At 53.5% G+C, this 11,217-nt stretch overlaps 1 protein-coding gene across 3 annotated transcripts in view; it reads left to right on the top strand.

The window, feature by feature from the left end:
• Positions 1-4,938: 4,938 nt before the first annotated feature.
• Positions 4,939-11,217, top strand: part of VDAC1 (voltage dependent anion channel 1) — a 34,549-nt gene continuing 28,270 nt past the window's right edge. For 2 of the 3 annotated variants that reach the window (XM_025386999.1, XM_025386998.1), the window contains exon 1: positions 5,102-5,406. The gene's annotated coding sequence lies outside the window, so the exon portion shown is untranslated. Of the gene's footprint in view, positions 5,407-11,217 lie in introns of all 3 variants that reach the window. The other variant, XM_025387000.1, reaches the window with a different exon arrangement.

Genomic DNA, 11,217 nt, shown 5'->3' with positions numbered 1-11,217 from the left:
TTTTATTTTTGTAGAGACAGGGTTTCATCATATTGACCAGGCTGGTCTTGAACTCCTGACCTCAGGTGATCTGCCTGCCTCAGCATCTCAAAGTGCTGGGATTACAGGCGTGAGCCATCGTGCCTGGTCCCCACAGGAAGTTTTTGTAACCATATTTCCTCAAGGTTGTGAGTGATTCAATATGCCCAAGCTGGAAACCAGGTTGTGTTCCGTCCTGGGCTGCTGTCCATTTTCCTGCAGCGGGCATTCCCCATACTTACAATGATCTTCTTAGCGTGGGTTCCCAGCAGCAGGTCAAGGGGGGTGGAATAGGTTTATGATTCTTATCGCATGTAGCCTAATTGCTTTTCAGAAGGATTGTATCACTTTACACATGTCCTGATGAACCTCATATGACTTTTTTAAAGCTGAAAAAAGTTCGTTCTTTTTTTTTCTTTCTTTCTTTTTTTTTTTGAGACGGAGTCTCGCTCTGTCGCCCAGGCTGGAATGCAATGGCGGGATCCCGGCTCACTGCAAGCTCCGCCTCCCGAGTTCACGCCATTCTCCTGCCTCAGCCTCCCGAGTAGCTGTGACTACAGGCGCCTGCCACCTCGCCCGGCTGGTTTTTTTTTTTTGTATTTTTTTTTAGTAGAGACGGGGTTTCACCGGGTTAGCCAGGACGGTCTCGATCTCCTGACCTCGTGATCCGCCCGTCTCGGCCTCCCAAAGTGCTGGGATTACAGGCGTGAGCCACTGCGCCTGGCCTTTTTTCTGTATTTTTTAGTGGAGACGGGGTTTCACTGTGTTAGCCAGGATTGTCTTGATCGCCTGACCTTGTGATCCGCCCACCTCGGCCTCCGAAAGTGCTGGGATTACAGGCATGAGCCACCGTGCCCGGCCTGCTCTTTTTATAATCAAGGTATTATGTCCTCATTAAAGCATATTTGGAGATTTTAAAGAATTTTTTATATATATATATTTATATATATAATTCTTAATTATATAATTCTTAAAAATCATAGCTATGATGTTGGAACTTCTTGGAATTGTTTTAGACTAGATTTAGGACACCTCATGTTTTGGGATATGCAGGAGAACATTATTGATTGTGTTTATCTTGGGATGGTTTCTGTTCGTTTCCCCAAGTGATTACTGCTGTCACTCAGAACCTGGAGGCCTGGCTGGGTCCTTCCCTGGATGCTGAGTGTCAGGGCACAATGTGGGGAGTGCGGCCAGAGATCCTTGACCACAAATACGCCATCTTGATTCTTCCCACTCAAACTCTAGTCTGAGAAGTTCGCTGGAAAATGATCGGAAGGCTAGGTTTTATGACAATGCAACTTTATCATCCCATTAATTGATGCTGATTACAAGCAGAATATTTTCTCTTTAAAAAATAATATACATAAGTTACTACTATTGCTGCCTTCATGAACTTCATCTTCAAGCTCTGGTACTTGGCATAGACAATGCTAACAAACCACATAGAAATCCAGCGACATCTGGCTCTGAAAACAGAAGAGTTGGGAGTGTTTCAACCTATGTTCTTGAAAGGGTAATTGGCTGCTTTCCACTTTGATAAATATCTACAGTAGAAGCCCTAAGGCTGTAAGTTAGAGACAAGAAAAAAACCAAAAACTCCCTAAAATGAAAGAGTCTTACATTGGTAACCCATTCTAATATTAACAATAAAAGAAAAACCTCATTTTCCCCTGGATGCTTTACATTGTTCTGCTTGAAGGGAGGAGAGGAACTGAGTTAGCATCTGGAAGAAAAAATTCAAACTGGACTAGGCAAAACAGGAATCCGTTGGCTCAGGCAGCTGGTAAGTATAGGTTGTAGGCTCAGGCATGGCTAGATTCAGGACCTCATCTCTGCCTTTCTCTTATGGGCTGACTTCATTTTCAGGGAAAGTCTTCATTTCCCTAGCCCCAGGAATTCTCATCTGGTCTCATTGGTCCATCCCTGTGGGGCGGGGATGGGGTGGGGACGGGGAGGCAGGAGCAGGAGAGGTATACAGGGCTCTAATTGGTCAGGCTGGGCCATGAGGCCACTCCCAGGAAGGCTTTGGAGTCAGAGATGGAGTCAGCTCCATGAAAGTTTGCTGACGGAAAGGAGAGGGAAACAGAGAAAAACTGACGTTGGGATTGTCCTATCCTCACAAACCTCCTTCTCCACCCACCAAGATTTGACTGTCTTCACCAGGGACTTGCTCTAGCTGGGTCAAGCTCAAGTGGGGTTATTGAAGTGGCATAGTGTCATGTGTGGGTTTACACATGACAAGAACAGGGGAGCACTCAAGGAACAAGGGCCCACAGCCACCCTCTGCAGTGGCTGCTCCATTCTCTGCTCTGTGAAATGCCCTCGTTAGTTTCCCAACGTGGACAGGGATGCCAGACCCAGATCTACCCAATGGCCTTGAAAGCTCCCGCATTTTCCCCTCTGGTGTACTCATCTCTGGGTTTCTCAGTTCAGAATTGCAAGAGAGGATCTGATTGACCTGGCTTGGGTCAGGGGCCCAACCCCGGCCCAATCAGCTGTGGCAGATGGAGTGGAGATGGGGCTTAGGGGGTTCCCCTCTTCCTCAGAGTTGTGGTGGGTCAATGGATTCTAGTGGTTATGGGACCTGCAGATCTCAGCTGATTTTCTCTTTAAAAAAAATTACTAGTACTGTTTCTTGAGACAGGAACTCGCTCTGTGGTCCAGGCTGGAGTGCAGTGGTGGAATGCTAGCTCACTGCAGCCTCGAACTTCTGGCCTCAAGCCATCCTACCTCCTTGGCCTCCCAAACAGTTGAGATTACCCACGTGTGCCTCCAAGCCTGGCCCAGTTACTGAGTGCCTACTCTTTTTTTTTTTTTTTTGAGGCAGAGTATCACTCTTGTTGCCCAGGCTGGAGTGCGATGGCAAGATCTTGGTTCACCGCAACCTCTGCCTCTCGGATTCAAGCAATTCTCCTGCCTCAGCTACACGAGTAGCTGGGATTACAGGCATGTGCTACCACGCCCGGTCAATTTTTGTATTTTTAGTAGAGACAGGGTTTCTCCATGTTGGTCAGGCTGGTCTCGAACTCCCGACCTCAGGTGATTCGCCCGCCTTGGCCTCCAAAAGTACTGGGATTACAGGAGTGAGCCACCGCACCAGGCCAAGTGCCTACTCTTTATGTGTTCCATTTTAAACTTACACCAATACTCTGAAGCTGAGGCTCTGAGAGGCCAGCCTTCTTGCACGGGGTCACACAGCCAGTAAGTGCACGGTTAATCCGAAACTAGCACCTAGGGGAGCTGGTAAAGGGGCCCAGTGTAGCAGAGGCCATGGAGAACTCTCCCCAGGTTGTTTTTTGTTTGTTTGTTTTTTGAGACAGTCTCACTCTGTCACCCGGGCTGGAGTGCAGTGGCTCGATCTCAGCTCACTGCAACCTCCTCCTTCCAAGTTCAAGCGATTCTCATGCCTCAGCCTCCTGAGTAGCTGGGACTGCAGGCGCGCGCCACCGCGCCCGGCTAATTTTCGTATTTTTAGTAGAGACAGGGTTTTGCCATGTTGCTCAGGCTGGTCTCGAACTCCTGGCCTCAAGTAATCTGCCCGCTTCGGCCTCCCAAAGTGCTAGGATTACAGGCATGAGCCACTGCGCCCGGCCCAGATTGGTTCTTGAAAGCGGAGTTGAGAGGTGGCTCTGGAGGGGAGGAAGCCCTTCGAAATTTGCTCCCAGCCTCAAAACTGGGCTGCACTGGCGTCTGTTCCTAGCCCAGTGAGGTTCCTGGAGACCCGGCCTCCCTGAGTTCTTGTCCTCCCCCTGCCCACCAGTCTCTGTGTGTGGAGTGGGGACCACCAGGCTGGGAAGCCCAGAGTCCCCAGACAACTCGTGGGCCTGGGAGGGTCATAGAATCCGTCCTACACTCCCCAGGATCTTGAAGGAGGCTCTTCTTTACATTCCCAGTCACCCCTCCCCCAGCCCCTACACAGGGCCTAGGCACCCTGTCTGCACCCCACTTCCACTCTGTATCAGCTGCCCTCTTCCTCAGCACCCTATCCCACTGGAACAACTTTTCTCACTCAAGTCGCCACGTTCACATTTAATCTGCCGTCTCTTTCCAGCAGCCAGTCCTGATTGCCTCCTCCGCAGCCCCAGTTGCCTACTGCTTTAGCTAGTGTCGCTGCTGGCTGTGAGGAGTGTCCTGATTCTGTAACCCGGCACCTCCTCCACAGAGCCCTAGACGCCTGAAGCATTCGAGGACGTTTGTTGATCAAAGGCGAAGGGTGTGCAGAAGCTTCGTCCATCTACGAATTAATTCTCGAAACCCGCTTCAAGTGGGCCTCGCGCGGAACACAGGGAACACTCAGTGGTGAACGAGACCACTCGCTTAGGCCTAGCAAGGAGAAGGTGACCGTTCACTCAACACATACTAACTGGGTCCCACAGGAGCACAGGCCCCGGCTGGTCGCGTGTTCCCCGCGGTGCCCTCAGCCGGCCGGCCGGCCAGAACCGGCGTGATTTCCTCGCGCCGAGAGACCCAGCAGGAGCCTCGCAAAACCCAATTCACGTTTTATTTTATTATTTTGCCTGTCAAATGCATGGAAATTGGCTGTTAGTAGCTTTGCTACAGGAGAAAATCGCTAATCTGCGGTGCAAAATCGGCACACAGGGGTTTTCTCCGCGATTGTCTAGACGCCATGCGGGCGGGTCGGAGGCGCCAGACACATTGTATCCGGAGCGCGGAGCTCTGGAGCAACAGTCGCCGCTGCTACTCAGTATCTGCGCCGCCCCCAGCGCCCAGTGTCCGCGCTGGGCCTGAGACTGACCTCGGGGGATGGGGCCCACCCGGGCTTTGATGGGGGGCCGGGGGTCACTTCGTCCACCCAGGCAAGGCTCGAGTCCAGCGCCGGCCACATCAACTCCCGCGGGATCTAGCAGCGCGGAGGCCGACCAGGAGGCCCAGAAGCCCCGCGCGTCTTCCATTAGCGCAGGGACCTCGGGGCCACCGCTCAGAGAATCAGAAGGCCTCCTCCCCCTTCCCGAGCGCTGCCACTGGGGCCGAGGTTTCCAGCAAGAACCCGCGTGTCCCTGCGCACGCACACACGGTGCACACGTCAGTACCGCGCCTCCCCGTGCCCGGGCTCACGCAAGTCCTCCCGCGCGCCCGCAACGCGCCCGCAGGCTCCCGTGTCTGCTGCCGGGGCCGCGGGGCCCGGAAGGGTAAGAACGCGACTCGCGAGCGGGACGGGGACCCCGGCCCAGCCCGGACGCTTTCCCGGGCGGGGCCTGGGGGCGGAGCGCGCCGGAGCCGGCGCGCGAGAGGGGAGGCGGGTCCGCGCCGCCGCCGTCCGCGCCGCCCCGCCCTTGGCCCCGCCGCTTGCTCGGCTCCGCTCCCTGCCTCCGCGCCGCAGCCCCCGCCGTAGCCGCCTCCGAGCCCGCCGCCACCGCCTCTGAGGTAGGCGCAGCGGAAAAGGACCCTGGCTCCCTTGCGCCCTGGACGGCGGGGGCCGGGCCCCTGGGGAACTGAGAGGGAGGCGCTGAGGGAGGAGCGGGCGAGGGGCCTCGGGAGTCCGGCCCCGGGGAGGGAGCCCGAGCGGCCGGCGCGGGCCTGGCTGGTTAGCTGGCGGGCAGAGAAGGCCGCGCAGGCGGGCGCCGAACGGGTCCGGGCTGGGGACCGCGAGGCCGAGGGTCCGGAGACGCTTGCGGCTGGCGGCGAGAGGCGGCCCGAGCTTGCGGGCGGAAGGGCAAGGGCGACCGCGTGGAGGCCCGGCGGGCCGCGCGTCTAGGTGACCTTCCCCGGCGGGGCCCTCTGGCCCTGGATCCCACCAGCGTGGATCCGGCGGGGACCCGTTCGCCGCCCACGCTCGCTGGACCAGGCCAGCAGGCGGGTGCCGGCCACGCTGCCGCCGCGGGGATGAGCTCACGTGACGACCGTGGCCCCGCGTCCCCAGGCCCACGCGTCGTGGCCGGCCCACGCCCGCAGAAGCTGGCGCCCGGCACCGCCCGCCTGTGCCAGAGCCTTCTAGGGCGGAACCCGCCGGCCGATAGTCGACTTAGGCCGTAGAGGCCGGAGCTCGGGCCTGGGCTGGAGGTTTGGCCTAGGAAAAGGAGGCCCCACGGGGAAGGATGTGGCCTTCTTGGCCTTAGGAGTGATTCCTGGTTCGGTCGTTCATTCATTTGCCAAACGCGGAGGTGCATTTGGGAGCCTGACGTTGGATCAGAGGCCGGCAGTCCTAGTCATTTGTACAAGGTCACACAGCTGGGAAGATCGCAGACCTTCGTTTTCTCATCTGTAGGATGGGAGCAATTATACCTCTCTTTCGTTGAGTTTTGGGGAAGAATAAAATGAATTAATTAACATGAAACCTTTAGAACAGTGCCGGTATGGAGAAGGGCTAAGTAGAAACCCTGACACCCTTGGGGCTTTTTGGGTGAATCCAGCCCATCCCCTGCAGACCATTTTGCTACACGTGGCGTTGTGGAAAGTGTTCAATAAATGTAGCTCCTGTTTTTAAGCATTTTTGCACTATTATTGACAAGCATTTGTATACCAGGTATTGAGTAACTTTCACGTTAATTTATGAAAAGTCTTGTAAGTTTACAGATCGACATTGTCAAGCTCGAGCAGTAAGTTTGCATGTGGAGACCTTGATTGCAGGAGCAGACCCTGTTTTAGAGGCCTGATCGGTCCGGGGTCCCTGTCCCCTTGACTAGCCTCTCCTCTCCTGGGGAGATAAGGGAAAGGGCTCCTCTGTTGCCTAAACTTCTCCACTGAGGCAGGGGAAGACCAAGGCAGACTACCGAGGGCCTGCCTGCATTCTGCCCACCCCAGCTCTGGACCGACTCAGCTCTTAAGGGTCAGACTGAGGCACTGAGGCCCTGTGCTACTTTGTCTTCAGTGCCTGGCGTGATGCTGCCTGGCACACAGTAGGTGCTTGAGAAGGGTCTGTGGGGGTAAATGCACTCTTGTATCAGAATCCACCCACCTTTATTGACAGAGTTTTACTATTTCAGTACATGGTACATAGTAGGTGCTTATTAGGTATTTGTGGAATTTTTGAATGGGCATGTGAAGGGCTGCAGGCCCAGACCATAGTCCTTTGATCCTAAACGTTTTTTCTTTTTCTTTTTTTTGAGACAGGGTCTTGCTCTGTTGCCAGAGTGCAGTGGCACCATATTGGCTCATGGCAGCTTCTATTTCCTGGGCTCAATCAATCCTCCCACCACAGCCTCCCAGAGTATCTGGGATCCCAGGCACACACTACCACGCCTGTCTAATTTTTGTATTTTTAGTAGAGTGGGGTTTCACCATGTTGGCCAGGCCGATCTCAAACTCCTGGCCTCAAGCAATCCACCCACCTCAGCCTCCCAAAGTGCTGGGATTACAGGTGTGAGCCACCATGCCCGGTCCTGGACATCGTTTTGAGGGACACACACATCTCACTTGTGGAAAACAGCCTCACCTAGAAGAGAGTCACAGGTATTTAAAGAACTGTAACAGACTGTATAGTCTCTTGAAATAAGTGCTTTAAACACATTGTCTTCATTCTCTGGTTTTCCAAGTCCCGAGGGAAACTTGTTGAACTGGTGTTTCTGGGCTTGCAGGGAGGGTGACGTGGGTGATTGGGATTCTACAGAAGGTGTTGGGTCTGTTACCCCTTCCCTCGTGGTGGGTGGATGGACAGCTTATGCTGGGGTTGTCCAGAGTAGGGTGCCTGCCTCTGGGTAGTGGGGACTACTCATTGTTGATGATTTAGTTTTATTTCTGCTATTCTAGAGTGGGGCTGTAGGCAGGGGTTATTTGTAGCATAGAAAGTGGGAGACCATACAGGGATGAAGTGCCTGTGGGCCCCTGGCCTTGCTGAACACTAGGCGAGTGTGGACAGTGAACATGTTGGGGTGGTGAAGGGCCTCCACCCTCCACCCTTACCAGGAAGATGCTCCTGAAGCACTGAAGTCCACTTCGCCCTTGATGGAATTTCCCATGGTGCAGTGTCTTCAGTGGTAGTGACAGAGAGGCGCATGTATGGCTGAGGACCAGCCCAAGCCTGGAGGCAGCACCTCCCAGTGCTCCAAGATTCTGTAGTCTGCGGCTTTGGGTTTTCCATGGACTCCTGTGGTAGCCACTGAGAAAGGTGACCAGTGGGCTTCTCAGCTGGGTCTGGGCACATTTCTCCATTTTACCGCGTACTCAGGGGATTTGGGATGAGTGGGACTTTAAGTTATTTACTCAGAACTGTGCTGCAAAGAGCACTGGAGAGTAGTTTGGGCCCACACCACAGGTCTAATGAGGCACAGGGTCTGTCTCATACAGGTCAAGTCACTTTCTTGTGCCTCAGTTTCTCTTTCTCTCTCTCTTTTTTTTTTTTTTTTGAGATGGAGACTCACTTTGTCGCCCAGGCTGGAGTGCAGTGGCATGATCTCGGCTCCCTGCAGTCTCCATCTCTCGAGTTCAAGCAATTCTCTGCCTCACGCTACTCAGCTGGGATTACAGGTGCCCGCCACCTTGCCCGGCTAATTTTTTTGTATTTTTTAGTGGAGACGGGGTTTCACCACCTTGGCCAGGTTGGTCTTGAACTCCTGACCTCGTGATCCATCTGCCTCGGCCTCCTAAAGTACTGGGATTGCAGGTGTGAGCCACTGCGCCTGGCCCAGTTTCTCTGCTATAAAAGTATGATTGTCATCATCACAGTGATTGCTGATTGAGGGCTTGCTCAGCACCTTTCTAGGGGCTCAACGAATGTTCTGTGATGTTGAGTTCACCACCCTATACCCAGGGAGAGAGGTAGTGTGTTTCCATTTCACAGGGCAGCAAACGAGCACAGAGAGGTGAGGTAACCACTCTGAGGTAACACAGCCTGGCAGGAGTGGAGTTGGGATTGAAGGCCTGATCTGAATGGTGGTGCTCTCACATTGCAGTTGCCCTCCAAGGGACCCTTGCAAGGTGCTAATAGATGTGAATGCCTTTTGGAAAGTCAAAATTGGTGTTCAGATGGGAGACATTATTCTTCCACACCAATCAGAGTGACCTTGTGCATGACTGAGTGTGGGCCAACTGGCAGTGGACAATGGAGTCACCTCTATTTCTTGCAAGGACAGTGGTGCTGAGTGTCTATTATAAGGGTCAGTTTTCCCTGGGATCTGGTGGGAGGCGTTCTTCCAGGACCTGGTCAGCTAAACAATGCCTCATTATGGACATGAAGGACTCTGGACCTTGTGGTTCAGGGTGACCTTTTGAACATGCTCAGTAGCCATTATTATAATAAATATACAAAATGAAAACGTGTGATAAAATACTGTGTGTGTTCCCTGCTTACCATGCACCAGCCACTGTACCAAGTGTATATTAACGAGCTGATTCAGTCCTCGCAGTGTCGCCAATCCAGGCTGTCTTTCTCCATATTAGAGCTGAAGAAGAAGGAGTGGAGAAGTTGCGACTTGCCCAAGCTCACATATCTAGAAAGTGGTGGGGTGGGTTAGAACTCAGATCTATTTGATTCCCGAGGCTACCTGGCCAACCACTGTCTGTCTCAAGCCCACCTGGTCAGGCCAAGCAGTGAGGCTCCAGGGAACTTGAGGTGCCTGAGGTCAGGCAGGAGCCCCAAGTATGCCTGGAATCCAGACCATAGTGTACTGGCTGCCAACCCAGGCCATCTCCCCTTGATAGGTGTGTGGGCAGGCTGCCCTGAGTCAGCAACCTTCTCCTGAGCCTAGGAGCTCAGCATGGAACTCAGCTGTGCTGGTGGTGGCCCAGCTGCCAGGGTGTTTGAAAATAGAAGCTACCCCTGGAAAGCTCTACTGCCCACTGTGCGACTGTTGTGGAAGGATGGAGGGGAGAACAGCTGCACTGGGTACACAGACTTGCTACCAGAGCACAGGGCCATCGGCCTTTGCCAGCATCCTGGAGCTCGAACCAGGAACTGTTCCCCTGGGCTGTTTCTTCCTGGCAAGAAAGAGAAAGTGCTGGATTGTATGTGTGTGTGTGTGTGTGTGTGTGTGTGTGAGCGAGCTGCTGACTGTGTTCGCCCCCACGTTGGCTTTTAGAGCTAGGGTTGCCTTCTGCTGGGGAAGTTGCTTTTCCTGGTCCTCAGGGCTAGGAAGAGGTGCTGTTGCTGTGATCCCTGGCTGGTCTGATACCCCTCCTATAGGCTGGCCTAGTTGTGCCCTGACAAACCACCTAGAATGGTGTTGGTGAAACAGCGGGGCCAGAGACTTTTCCATAGTATTCTCTTCCTCAGCAGAATCATAAGATGATGGCAATGATGGTGATGATGATTGTGATTGCTCTGTTGGTTAGGTTCCTTGCAGGGATCTGGTGCACACTTACACTTGGTAATCCAAAAGAGTTTAATGAAGACATCATTTGCAAAGCTGTGGACAGGGTGTCAGTTCTGGTCTGTTAACACTCTGAGGCCTACAAGAGAGGGAGCTTCTTGGCAGGAGCTGTGGCCTTGGGTAGAGGAAGGTAGTCGTTACCCATCTGAGGCCCAGCAGGGAGGGAGACTCGGGGTGACTACTCCGACTTCATTCTTCCCCAAACTGTCATCTTCTGCAAGTACCTCACATTGATAGGCTAAGCCCAATCCTAAACCCATGGATAGCAGTCCATAATGATCAGTTCTGGGGGCACAGAGCAGGGTGAAAGGGAGGAGAATGGATCTGGAGGGGCAGACAGAGTATCCAGTATAGTGGATTATGGTTACCACTGCCATTTGTTGAACACTTAACTCCATGCCAGATACTTCCGCTGTTCTGCCTGTTTCACTTATTCCTTGTAACAACTTCCTTAGGCCTAATCCTTTCCTCCCAGCTGTTTTTAGCTGAGTCTTGGAGACCCATGGGCACCCTGCTCCCTGTATCAACCATTGCAGTAGTTGTTGGCTCTTCTGGGATGCAAAGCTCGCCTGCCTGAATCCTTCTATTATTACTATTTATTTATTTTTTATTTAAAAGAGACAGAGTCTGACTATATTGCCCAGGCTGGTCTCGAACTCCTGCATTCAGGCGATCCCCCTGCTTCGGCCTCCCAGAGTGTGGGATTAGAGGCATGAGCCACCATGCCCGGCACATGCCTGAATCCTCTTGAGGGAGCCTCTGCAGAGAAAAGAGCATATTTCTACCAGATGGGGGCCTGGTGGGTGCTTAGTGCAGGGACCACCCTGAGCTGCTGCTTCTCAGTGGCACCTGGGGGCAGCCCTGCCTGTTAGGCACAGGCTAAGAGGTAGGGCAGGAGGAGTTCCACCTCCTCTGGCAGGCTCTTGTTGAA

Source organism: Theropithecus gelada, chromosome 6 (genome assembly GCF_003255815.1).
Source record: "Theropithecus gelada isolate Dixy chromosome 6, Tgel_1.0, whole genome shotgun sequence".
NCBI classification, from domain to species: Eukaryota; Metazoa; Chordata; class Mammalia; order Primates; family Cercopithecidae; genus Theropithecus; species Theropithecus gelada.
Note: the sequence above shows the minus strand (reverse complement) of the source record. Positions and strands in the feature narration are given on the sequence as shown.